This window comes from Triturus cristatus, chromosome 5_1 (assembly GCF_964204655.1).
Source record: "Triturus cristatus chromosome 5_1, aTriCri1.1, whole genome shotgun sequence".
NCBI lineage: Eukaryota > Metazoa > Chordata > Amphibia > Caudata > Salamandridae > Triturus > Triturus cristatus.
Genome location: NC_140587.1, coordinates 935283841 through 935297217, shown reverse-complemented (window position 1 = coordinate 935297217; position 13377 = coordinate 935283841).

The window sequence follows — 13377 nt, the reverse complement described above, 5'->3', positions numbered from 1 at the left end:
TACGACATACTTCAGAAACGAAAAAAATGGTCCGTTTTCAAATGTTGCGTCTTTGAATGACAATCCACATTTGTACGTGGATAATCACTTTTAGAGCTAAAATTAGATGTTTAAAGTGATTTTCAAGCTTCCAGGGGCCCTAAACACAAGATTTGAGAAATGGGTAAAAGTGAATGAAAATGGCCAATTTACTCACTCTGAGGCCTTAAAAAGTGTTTCTCCTCCACGGGAAGTGAATTAAATACCATTTGGAGGCCTTTATTGTTCAAGCGAAAACGCCTGATTTTTGATGAAAGAGATAACCACTCCCCCTTACGACATGCTTCTGAAACTAAAAAAATGGTTCATTTTCAAATGTTGCGTCTTTGAACCACAATTAACATTGTGCGTGGATAATCACTTTTAGAGATAAAATGAGATGTTTAAAGTGATTTTCAAGCTTCCAGGGGCCCTAAACACGAGATTTGAGAAATGGGTAAACGTGAATGAAAATGGCCAATTTACTCACTCTGCGGCCTTAAAAAGTGTTTCTCCTCCACGGAACGTGAATAAAATAACATTTGGATGCCTTTATTGTTCAATCAAAAATGCCCGTTTTTTGGTGAAAAGATAACCACCCCCCTTACGACATGCTTCAGAAACGAAAAGAATGGTCCATTTTCAAATGTTGCGTCTTTGAACTACAATTCACATTTGTACGTGGATAATCACTTTTAGAGATAAAATTAGATGTTTAAAGTGATTTACAAGCTTCCAGGGGCCCTAAACACAAGATATGAGGAATGGGTAAATATGAATGAAAATGGCCAATTTATTCACTCTGAGGCTCTAAAAAGTTTTTCTCCACTCCAGAAAGTAAATTAAATAACATTTGTAGACCTTTATTGTTCAATCAAAAATGCCCGATTTTTGACGAAAGAGATAACCACCCCCCCTTACGACATGCTTCAGAAACAAAAAAAATGGTTCATTTTCAAATGTTGCATCTTTGAACGACAATCCACATTTGTACGTGGATAAACACTTTTAGAGATAAAATTAGATGTTTAAAGCGATTTTCAAGCTTCCAGGGGCCCTAAACACGAGATTTGAGAAATGGGTAAAAGTGAATGAAAATGGCCAATTTACTCACTCTGCGGCCTTAAAAAGTGTTTCTCCTCCACGGAAAGTGAATAAAATAACATTTGGATGCCTTTATTGTTCAATCAAAAACGCCCGTTTTTTGGTGAAAAAGATAACCACCCCCCCTTACGACATGCTTCAGAAACGAAAAAAATGGTCCATTTTCAAATGTTGCGTCTTTGAACTACAATTCACATTTGTACGTGGATAATCACTTTTAGAGCTAAAATTAGATGTTTAAAGTGATTTTCAAGCTTCCAGGGGCCCTAAACACAAGATTTGAGAAATGGGTAAAAGTGAACGAAAATGGCCAATTTACTCACTCTGAGGCCTTAAAAAGTGTTTCTCCTCCACGGGAAGTGAATTAAATACCATTTGGAGGCCTTTATTGTTCAAGCGAAAACGCCTGATTTTTGATGAAAGAGATAACCACTCCCCCTTACGACATGCTTCTGAAACTAAAAAAATGGTTCATTTTCAAATGTTTCGTCTTTGAACCACAATTAACATTGTGCGTGGATAATCACTTTTAGAGATAAAATGAGATGTTTAAAGTGATTTTCAAGCTTCCAGGGGCCCTAAACACGAGATTTGAGAAATGGGTAAACGTGAATGAAAATGGCCAATTTACTCACTCTGCGGCCTTAAAAAGTGTTTCTCCTCCACGGAACGTGAATAAAATAACATTTGGATGCCTTTATTGTTCAATCAAAAATGCCCGTTTTTTGGTGAAAAGATAACCACCCCCCCTTACGACATGCTTCAGAAACGAAAAAAATGGTCCATTTTCAAATGTTGCGTCTTTGAACTACAATTCACATTTGTACGTGGATAATCACTTTTAGAGATAAAATTAGATGTTTAAAGTGATTTACAAGCTTCCAGGGGCCCTAAACACAAGATATGAGGAATGGGTAAATATGAATGAAAATGGCCAATTTATTCACTCTGAGGCTCTAAAAAGTTTTTCTCCACTCCAGAAAGCAAATTAAATAACATTTGTAGACCTTTATTGTTCAATCAAAAATGCCCGATTTTTGACGAAAGAGATAACCACCCCCCCTTACGACATGCTTCAGAAACAAAAAAAATGGTTCATTTTCAAATGTTGCATCTTTGAACGACAATCCACATTTGTACGTGGATAAACACTTTTAGAGATAAAATTAGATGTTTAAAGTGATTTTCAAGCTTCCAGGGGCCCTAAACACGAGATTTGAGAAATGGGTAAAAGTGAATGAAAATGGCCAATTTACTCACTCTGCGGCCTTAAAAAGTGTTTCTCCTCCACGGAAAGTGAATAAAATAACATTTGGATGCCTTTATTGTTCAATCAAAAACGCCCGTTTTTTGGTGAAAAAGATAACCACCCCCCCTTACGACATGCTTCAGAAACGAAAAAAATGGTCCATTTTCAAATGTTGCGTCTTTGAACTACAATTCACATTTGTACGTGGATAATCACTTTTAGAGATAAAATTAGATGTTTAAAGTGATTTACAAGCTTTCAGGGGCCCTAAACACAAGATTTGAGGAATGGGTAAATATGAATGAAAATGGCCAATTTATTCACTCTGAGGCCTTAAAAAGTTTTTCTCCACTCCAGAAAGAGAATTAAATAACATTTGTAGACCTTTATTGTTCAATCAAAAACGCCCGATTTTTGACGAAAGAGATAACCACCCCCCCCTTACGACATGCTTCAGAAACGAAAAAAATGGTCCATTTTCAAATGTTCCGTCTTTGAACTACAATTCACATTTGTACGTGGATAATCACTTTTAGAGATAAAATTACATGTTTAAAGTGATTTACAAGCTTCCAGGGGCCCTAAACACAAGATATGAGGAATGGATAAATATGAATGAAAATGGCCAATTTACTCACTCTGAGGCCTTAAAAAGTGTTTCTCCTCCACGGGAAGTGAATTAAATAACATTTGGAGGCCTTTATTGTTCAAGCGAAAACGCCCGATTATTGACGAAAGAGATAACCACCCCCCCTTACGACATGCTTCAGAAACGAAAAAAATGGTCCGTTTTCAAATGTTGCGTCTTTGAATGACAATCCACATTTGTACGTGGATAATCACTTTTAGAGCTAAAATTAGATGTTTAAAGTGATTTTCAAGCTTCCAGGGGCCCTAAACACAAGATTTGAGAAATGGGTAAAAGTGAATGAAGATGGCCAATTTACTCACTCTGAGGCCTTAAAAAGTGTTTCTCCTCCACGGGAAGTGAATTAAATACCATTTGGAGGCCTTTATTGTTCAAGCGAAAACGCCTGATTTTTGATGAAAGAGATAACCACTCCCCCTTACGACATGCTTCTGAAACTAAAAAAATGGTTCATTTTCAAATGTTGCGTCTCTGAACCACAATTAACATTGTGCGTGGATAATCACTTTTAGAGATAAAATGAGATGTTTAAAGTGATTTTCAAGCTTCCAGGGGCCCTAAACACGAGATTTGAGAAATGGGTAAACGTGAATTAAAATGGCCAATTTACTCACTCTGCGGCCTTAAAAAGTGTTTCTCCTCCACGGAACGTGAATAAAATAACATTTGGATGCCTTTATTGTTCAATCAAAAATGCCCGTTTTTTGGTGAAAAGATAACCACCCCCCTTACGACATGCTTCAGAAACGAAAAAAATGGTCCATTTTCAAATGTTGCGTCTTTGAACTACAATTCACATTTGTACGTGGATAATCACTTTTAGAGATAAAATTAGATGTTTAAAGTGATTTACAAGCTTTCAGGGGCCCTAAACACAAGATATGAGGAATGGGTAAATATGAATGAAAATGGCCAATTTATTCACTCTGAGGCCTTAAAAAGTTTTTCTCCACTCCAGAAAGTAAATTAAATAACATTTGTAGACCTTTATTGTTCAATCAAAAATGCCCGATTTTTGACGAAAGAGATAACCACCCCCCCTTACGACATGCTTCAGAAACAAAAAAAATGGTTCATTTTCAAATGTTGCATCTTTGAATGACAATCCACATTTGTACGTGGATAAACACTTTTAGAGATAAAATTAGATGTTGAAAGTGATTTTCAAGCCTTCAGGGGCCCTAAACACAAGATTTGAGAAATGGGTAAAAGTGAATGAAAATGGCCAATTTACTCACTCTGAGGCCTTAAAAAGTGTTTCTCCTCCACGGGAAGTGAATTAAATAACATTTGTAGGCCTTTATTGTTCAAGCGAAAACGCCCGATAATTGTCGAAAGAGATAACCACCCCCCCTTACGACATGCTTCAGAAACGAAAAAAATGGTCCGTTTTCAAATGTTGCGTCTTTGAATGACAATCCACATTTGTACGTGGATAATCACTTTTAGAGCTAAAATTAGATGTTTAAAGTGATTTTCAAGCTTCCAGGGGCCCTAAACACAAGATTTGAGAAATGGGTAAAAGTGAATGAAAATGGCCAATTTACTCACTCTGAGGCCTTAAAAAGTGTTTCTCCTCCACGGGAAGTGAATTAAATACCATTTGGAGGCCTTTATTGTTCAAGCGAAAACGCCTGATTTTTGATGAAAGAGATAACCACCCCCCCTTACGACATGCTTCTGAAACTAAAAAAATGGTTCATTTTCAAATGTCGCGTCTTTGAACTACAATTAACATTTTACGTGGGTAATCACTTTTAGAGATAAAGTGAGATGTTTAAAGTGATTTTCAAGCTTTCAGGGGCCCTAAACACAAGATTTGAGAAATGGGTAAAAGTGAATGAAAATGGCCAATTTACTCACTCTGAGGCCTTAAAAAGTGTTTCTCCTCCACGGGAAGTGAATTAAATACCATTTGGAGGCCTTTATTGTTCAAGCGAAAACACCTGATTTTTGATGAAAGAGATAACCACCCCCCCTTATGACATGCTTCTGAAACTAAAAAAATGGTTCATTTTCAAATGTTGCGTCTTTGAACTACAATTAACATTGTACGTGGATATTCACTTTTAGAGATAAAATTAGCTGTTTAAAGTGATTTACAAGCTTCCAGGGGCCCTAAACACAAGATATGAGGAATGGGTAAATATGAATGAAAATGGCCAATTTATTCACTCTGAGGCCTTAAAAAGTTTTTCTCCACTCCAGAAAGTGAATTAAATAACATTTGTAGGCCTTTATTGTTCAATCAAAAACGCCCGATTTTTGATGAAAGAGATAACCACCCCCCCTTACGACATGCTTCAGAAACTAAAAAAATGGTCCGTTTTCAAATGTTGCCTCTTTGAACTACAATTCACATTTGTACGTGGATGATCACTTTTAGAGATAAAATTAGATGTTTAAAGTGATTTACAAGCTTCCAGGGGCCCTAAACACAAGATATGAGGAATGGGTAAATATGAATGAAAATGGGCAATTTATTCACTCTGAGGCCTTAAAAAGTTTTTCTCCACTCCAGAAAGTGAATTAAATAACATTTGTAGGCCTTTATTGTTCAATCAAAAACGCCCGATTTTTGATGAAAGAGATAACCCCCCCCCCTTACGACATGCTTCATAAACGAAAAAAATGGTCCATTTTCAAATGTTGCGTCTTTGAATGACAATCCACATTTGTACGTGGATAATCAATTTTAGAGCTAAAATTAGATGTTTAAAGTGATTTTCAAGCTTCCAGGGGCCCTAAACACAAGATTTGAGAAATGGGTAAAAGTGAATGAAAATGGTCAATTTACTCACTCTGAGGCCTTAAAAAGTGTTTCTCCTCCACGGGAAGTGAATTAAATACCATTTGGAGGCCTTTATTGTTCAAGCGAAAACGCCTGATTTTTGATGAAAGAGATAACCACCACCCCCTTACGACATGCTTCTGAAACTAAAAAAATGGTTCATTTTCAAATGTTGTGTCTTTGAACTACAATTAACATTGTACGTGGATAATCACTTTTAGAGATAAAATGAGATGTTTAAAGTGATTTTCAAGCTTCCAGGGGCCCTAAACACGAGATATGAGAAATGGGTAAACGTGAATGAAAATGGCCAATTTACTCACTCTGCGGCCTTAAAAAGTGTTTCTCCTCCACGGAAAGTGAATAAAATAACATTTGGATGCCTTTATTGTTCAATCAAAAACGCCCGTTTTTTGGTGAAAAAGATAACCACCCCCCCCTTACGACATGCTTCAGAAACGAAAAAAATGGTCCATTTTCAAATGTTGCGTCTTTGAACTACAATTCACATTTGTACGTGGATGATCACTTTTAGGGATAAAATTAGATGTTTAAAGTGATATACAAGCTTCCAGGGGCCCTAAACACAAGATATGAGGAATGGGTAAATATGAATGAAAATGGCCAATGTATTCACTCCGAGGCCTTAAAAAGTTTTTCTCCACTCCAGAAAGTGAATTAAATAACATTTGTAGGCCTTTATTGTTCAATCAAAAACGCCCGATTTTTGACGAAAGAGATAACCACCCCCCCTTACGACATGCTTCAGAAACAAAAAAAATGGTCTGTTTTCAAATGTTGCCTCTTTGAACTACAATTCACATTTGTACGTGGAAAAGCACTTTTAAAGATCAAATGAGATGTTTAAAGTGATTTTCATGCTTCCAGGGGCCTTAAACACAAGATTTGAGGTATGGGTAAAAGTGAATGAAAATGGCCAATTTACTCACTCTGAGGCCTTAAAAAGTGTTTCTCCTCCACGGGAAGTGAATTAAATACCATTATGAGGCCTTTATTGTTCAAGCAAAAACGCCTGATTTTTGATGAAAGAGATAACCACCCCCCCTTACGACATGCTTCTGAAACTAAAAAAATGGTTCATTTTCAAATGTTGCGTCTTTGAACTTCAATTAACATTGTACGTGGATAATCACTTTTAGAGATAAAATGAGATGTTTAAAGTGATTTTCAAGCTTCCAGGGGCCCTAAACACGAGATTTGAGAAATGGGTAAACGTGAATGAAAATGGCCAATTTACTCACTCTGCGGCCTTAAAAAGTGTTTCTCCTTCACGGAAAGTGAATAAAATAACATTTGGATGCCTTTATTGTTCAATCAAAAACGCCCGTTTTTTGGTGAAAAAGATAACCACCCCCCCTTACGACATGCTTCAGAAACGAAAAAAATGGTCCATTTTCAAATGTTGCGTCTTTGAACTACAATTCACATTTGTACGTGGATAATCACTTTTAGAGATAAAATTAGATGTTTAAAGTGATTTACAAGCTTCCAGGGGCCCTAAAAACAAGCTATGAGGAATGGGTAAATATGAATGAAAATGGCCAATTTATTCACTCTGAGGCCTTAAAAAGATTTTCTCCACTCCAGAAAGTGAATTAAATAACATTTGTAGGCCTTTATTGTTCAATCAAAAACGCCCTATTTTTGACGAAAGAGATTACCACCCCCCCTTACGACATGCCTCAGAAACTAAAAAAATGGTCCGTTTTCAAATGTTGCCTCTTTGAACTACAATTCACATTTGTACGGCGAAAAGCACTTTTAAAGATCAAATGAGATGTTTAAAGTGATTTTCATGCTTCCAGGGGCCTTAAACACAAGATTTGAGGAATGGGTAAAAGTGAATGAAAATGGCCAATTTACTCACTCTGAGGCCTTAAAAAGTGTTTCACCTCCATGGGAAGTGAATTAAATAACATTTGTAGGCCTTTATTGTTCAAGCGAAAACGCCCGATTATTGACGAAAGAGATAACCACCCCCCCTTACGACATGCTTCAGAAACGAAAAAAATGGTCCGTTTTCAAATGTTGCGTCTTTGAATGACAATCCACATTTGTATGTGAATAATCACTTTTAGAGCTAAAATTAGATGTTTAAAGTGATTTTCAAGCTTCCAGGGGCCCTAAACACAAGATTTGAGAAATGGGTAAAAGTGAATGAAAATGGCCAATTTACTCACTCTGAGGCCTTAGAAAGTGTTTCTCCTCCACGGGAAGTGAATTAAATACCATTTGGAGGCCTTTATTGTTCAAGCGAAAACGCCTGATTTTTGATGAAAGAGAGAACCACCACCCCCTTACGACATGCTTCTGAAACTAAAAAAATGGTTCATTTTCAAATGTTGTGTCTTTGAACTACAATTAACATTGTACGTGGATAATCACTTTTAGAGATAAAATGAGATGTTTAAAGTGATTTTCAAGCTTCCAGGGGCCCTAAACACGAGATATGAGAAATGGGTAAACGTGAATGAAAATGGCCAATTTACTCACTCTGCGGCCTTAAAAAGTGTTTCTCCTCCACGGAAAGTGAATAAAATAACATTTGGATGCCTTTATTGTTCAACCAAAAACGCCCGTTTTTTGGTGAAAAAGATAACCACCCCCCCTTACGACATGCTTCAGAAACGAAAAAAATGGTCCATTTTCAAATGTTGCGTCTTTGAACTACAATTCACATTTGTACGTGGATGATCACTTTTAGGGATAAAATTAGATGTTTAAAGTGATATACAAGCTTCCAGGGGCCCTAAACACAAGATATGAGGAATGGGTAAATATGAATGAAAATGGCCAATTTATTCACTCCGAGGCCTTAAAAAGTTTTTCTCCACTCCAGAAAGTGAATTAAATAACATTTGTAGGCCTTTATTGTTCAATCAAAAACGCCCGATTTTTGACGAAAGAGATAACCACCCCCCCTTACGACATGCTTCAGAAACTAAAAAAATGGTCTGTTTTCAAATGTTGCCTCTTTGAACTACAATTCACATTTGTACGTGGAAAAGCACTTTTAAAGATCAAATGAGATGTTTAAAGTGATTTTCATGCTTCCAGGGGCCTTAAACACAAGATTTGAGGTATGGGTAAAAGTGAATGAAAATGGCGAATTTACTCACTCTGAGGCCTTAAAAAGTGTTTCTCCTCCACGGGAAGTGAATTAAATACCATTATGAGGCCTTTATTGTTCAAGCGAAAACGCCTGATTTTTGATGAAAGAGATAACCACCCCCCCTTACGACATGCTTCTGAAACTAAAAAAATGGTTCATTTTCAAATGTTGCGTCTTTGAACTACAATTAACATTGTACGTGGATAATCACTTTTAGAGATAAAATGAGATGTTTAAAGTGATTTTCAAGCTTCCAGGGGCCCTAAACACGAGATTTGAGAAATGGGTAAACGTGAATGAAAATGGCCAATTTACTCACTCTGCGGCCTTAAAAAGTGTTTCTCCTTCACGGAAAGTGAATAAAATAACATTTGGATGCCTTTATTGTTCAATCAAAAACGCCCATTTTTTGGTGAAAAAGATAACCACCCCCCCTTACGACATGCTTCAGAAACGAAAAAAATGGTCCATTTTCAAATGTTGCGTCTTTGAACTACCATTCACATTTGTACGTGGATGATCACTTTTAGGGATAAAATTAGATGTTTAAAGTGATTTACAAGCTTCCAGGGGCCCTAAACACAAGCTATGAGGAATGGGTAAATATGAATGAAAATAGCCAATTTATTCACTCTGAGGCCTTAAAAAGATTTTCTCCACTCCAGAAAGTGAATTAAATAACATTTGTAGGCCTTTATTGTTCAATCAAAAACGCCCGATTTTTGACGAAAGAGATAACCACCCCCCCTTACGACATGCCTCAGAAACTAAAAAAATGGTCCGTTTTCAAATGTTTCCTCTTTGAACTGCGATTCACATTTGTACGGCAAAAAGCACTTTTAAAGATCAAATGAGATGTTTAAAATGATTTTCATGCTTCCAGGGGCCTTAAACACAAGATTTGAGGAATGGGTAAAAGTGAATGAAAATGGCCAATTTACTCACTCTGAGGCCTTAAAAAGTGTTTCTCCTCCATGGGAAGTGAATTAAATAACCATTTTAGACCTTTATTGTTCAAGCGAAAACGCCCGATTATTGACGAAAGAGATAACCACCCCCCCTTACGACATGCTTCAGAAACGAAAAAAATGGTCCGTTTTCAAATGTTGCGTCTTTGAATGACAATCCACATTTGTACGTGGATAATCACTTTTAGAGCTAAAATTAGATGTTTAAAGTGATTTTCAAGCTTCCAGGGGCCCTAAACACAAGATTTGAGAAATGGGTAAAAGTGAATGAAAATGGCCAATTTACTCACTCTGAGGCCTTAAAAAGTGTTTCTCCTCCACGGGAAGTGAATTAAATACCATTTGGAGGCCTTTATTGTTCAAGCGAAAACGCCCGTTTTTTGGTGAAAAAGATAACCACCCCCCCTTACGACATGCTTCAGAAACGAAAAAAATGGTCCATTTTCAAATGTTGCGTCTTTGAACTACAATTCACATTTGTACGTGGATGATCACTTTTAGGGATAAAATTAGATGTTTAAAGTGATATACAAGCTTCCAGGGGCCCTAAACACAAGATATGAGGAATGGGTAAATATGAATGAAAATGGCCAATTTATTCACTCCGAGGCCTTAAAAAGTTTTTCTCCACTCCAGAAAGTGAATTAAATAACATTTGTAGGCCTTTATTGTTCAATCAAAAACGCCCGATTTTTGACGAAAGAGATAACCACCCCCCCTTACGACATGCTTCAGAAACTAAAAAAATGGTCTGTTTTCAAATGTTGCCTCTTTGAACTACAATTCACATTTGTACGTGGAAAAGCACTTTTAAAGATCAAATGAGATGTTTAAAGTGATTTTCATGCTTCCAGGGGCCTTAAACACAAGATTTGAGGTATGGGTAAAAGTGAATGAAAATGGCGAATTTACTCACTCTGAGGCCTTAAAAAGTGTTTCTCCTCCACGGGAAGTGAATTAAATACCATTATGAGGCCTTTATTGTTCAAGCGAAAACGCCTGATTTTTGATGAAAGAGATAACCACCCCCCCATACGACATGCTTCTGAAACTAAAAAAATGGTTCATTTTCAAATGTTGTGTCTTTGAACTACAATTAACATTGTACGTGGATAATCACTTTTAGAGATAAAATGAGATGTTTAAAGTGATTTTCAAGCTTCCAGGGGCCCTAAACACGAGATTTGAGAAATGGGTAAACGTGAATGAAAATGGCCAATTTACTCACTCTGCGGCCTTAAAAAGTGTTTCTCCTTCACGGAAAGTGAATAAAATAACATTTGGATGCCTTTATTGTTCAATCAAAAACGCCCGTTTTTTGGTGAAAAAGATAACCACCCCCCCTTACGACATGCTTCAGAAACGAAAAAAATGGTCAATTTTCAAATGTTGCGTCTTTGAACTACAATTCACATTTGTACGTGGATGATCACTTTTAGGGATAAAATTAGATGTTTAAAGTGATTTACAAGCTTCCAGGGGCCCTAAACACAAGCTATGAGGAATGGGTAAATATGAATGAAAATAGCCAATTTATTCACTCTGAGGCCTTAAAAAGATTTTCTCCACTCCAGAAAGTGAATTAAATAACATTTGTAGGCCTTTATTGTTCAATCAAAAACGCCCGATTTTTGACGAAAGAGATAACCACTCCCCTTACGACATGCCTCAGAAACTAAAAAAATGGTCCGTTTTCAAAAATGTTTCCTCTTTGAACTACGATTCACATTTGTACGGCAAAAAGCACTTTTAAAGATCAAATGAGATGTTTAAAATGATTTTCATGCTTCCAGGGGCCTTAAACACAAGATTTGAGGAATGGGTAAAAGTGAATGAAAATGGCCAATTTACTCACTCTGAGGCCTTAAAAAGTGTTTCTCCTCCATGGGAAGTGAATTAAATAACATTTGTAGGCCTTTATTGTTCAAGCGAAAACGCCCGATTATTGACGAAAGAGATAACCACCCCCCCCTTACGACATGCTTCAGAAACGAAAAAAATGGTCCGTTTTCAAATGTTGCGTCTTTGAATGACAATCCACATTTGTACGTGGATAATCACTTTTAGAGCTAAAATTAGATGTTTAAAGTGATTTTCAAGCTTCCAGGGGCCCTAAACAAAAGATTTGAGAAATGGGTAAAAGTGAATGAAAATGGCCAATTTACTCACTCTGAGGCCTTAAAAAGTGTTTCTCCTCCACGGGAAGTGAATTAAATACCATTTGGAGGCCTTTATTGTTCAAGCGAAAACGCCTGATTTTTGATGAAAGAGATAACCACTCCCCCATACGACATGCTTCAGAAACTAAAAAAATGGTCTGTTTACAAATGTTGCCTCTTTGAACTACAATTCACATTTGTACGTGGAAAAGCACTTTTAAAGATCAAATGAGATGTTTAAAGTGATTTTCATGCTTCCAGGGGCCTTAAACACAAGATTTGAGGTATGGGTAAAAGTGAATGAAAATGGCCAATTTACTCACTCTGAGGCCTTAAAAAGTGTTTCTCCTCCACGGGAAGTGAATTAAATACCATTATGAGGCCTTTATTGTTCAAGCGAAAACGCCTGATTTTTGATGAAAGAGATAACCACCCCCCCTTACGACATGCTTCTGAAACTAAAAAAATGGTTCATTTTCAAATGTTGCGTCTTTGAACTACAATTAACATTGTACGTGGATAATCACTTTTAGAGATAAAATGAGATGTTTAAAGTGATTTTCAAGATTCCAGGGGCCCTAAACAAGAGATTTGAGAAATGGGTAAACGTGAATGAAAATGGCCAATTTACTCACTCTGAGGCCTTAAAAAGTGTTTCTCCTTCACGGAAAGTGAATAAAATAACATTTGGATGCCTTTATTGTTCAATCAAAAACGCCCGTTTTTTGGTGAAAAAGATAACCACCCCCCCTTACGACATGCTTCAGAAATGAAAAAAATGGTCCATTTTCAAATGTGCGTCTTTGAACTACAATTCACATTTGTACGTGGATAATCACTTTTAGAGATAAAATTACATGTTTAAAGTGATTTGCAAGCTTCCAGGGGCCCTAAACACAAGATATGAGGAATGGGTAAATATGAATGAAAATGGCCAATTTATTCACTCTGAGGCCTTAAAAAGTGTTTCTCCTCCACGGGAAGTGAATTAAATAACATTTGGAGGCCTTTATTGTTCAAGCGAAAACGCCCGATTATTGACGAAAGAGATAACCACCCCCCCTTACGACATGCTTCAGAAACAAAAAAAATGGTTCATTTTCAAATGTTGCATCTTTGAACGACAATCCACATTTGTACGTGGATAAACACTTTTAGAGATAAAATTAGATGTTTAAAGTGATTTTCAAGCTTCCAGGGGCCCTAAACACAAGATTTGAGAAATGGGTAAAAGTGAATGAAAATGGCCAATTTACTCACTCTGAGGCCTTAAAAAGTGTTTCTCCTCAACGGGAAGTGAATTAAA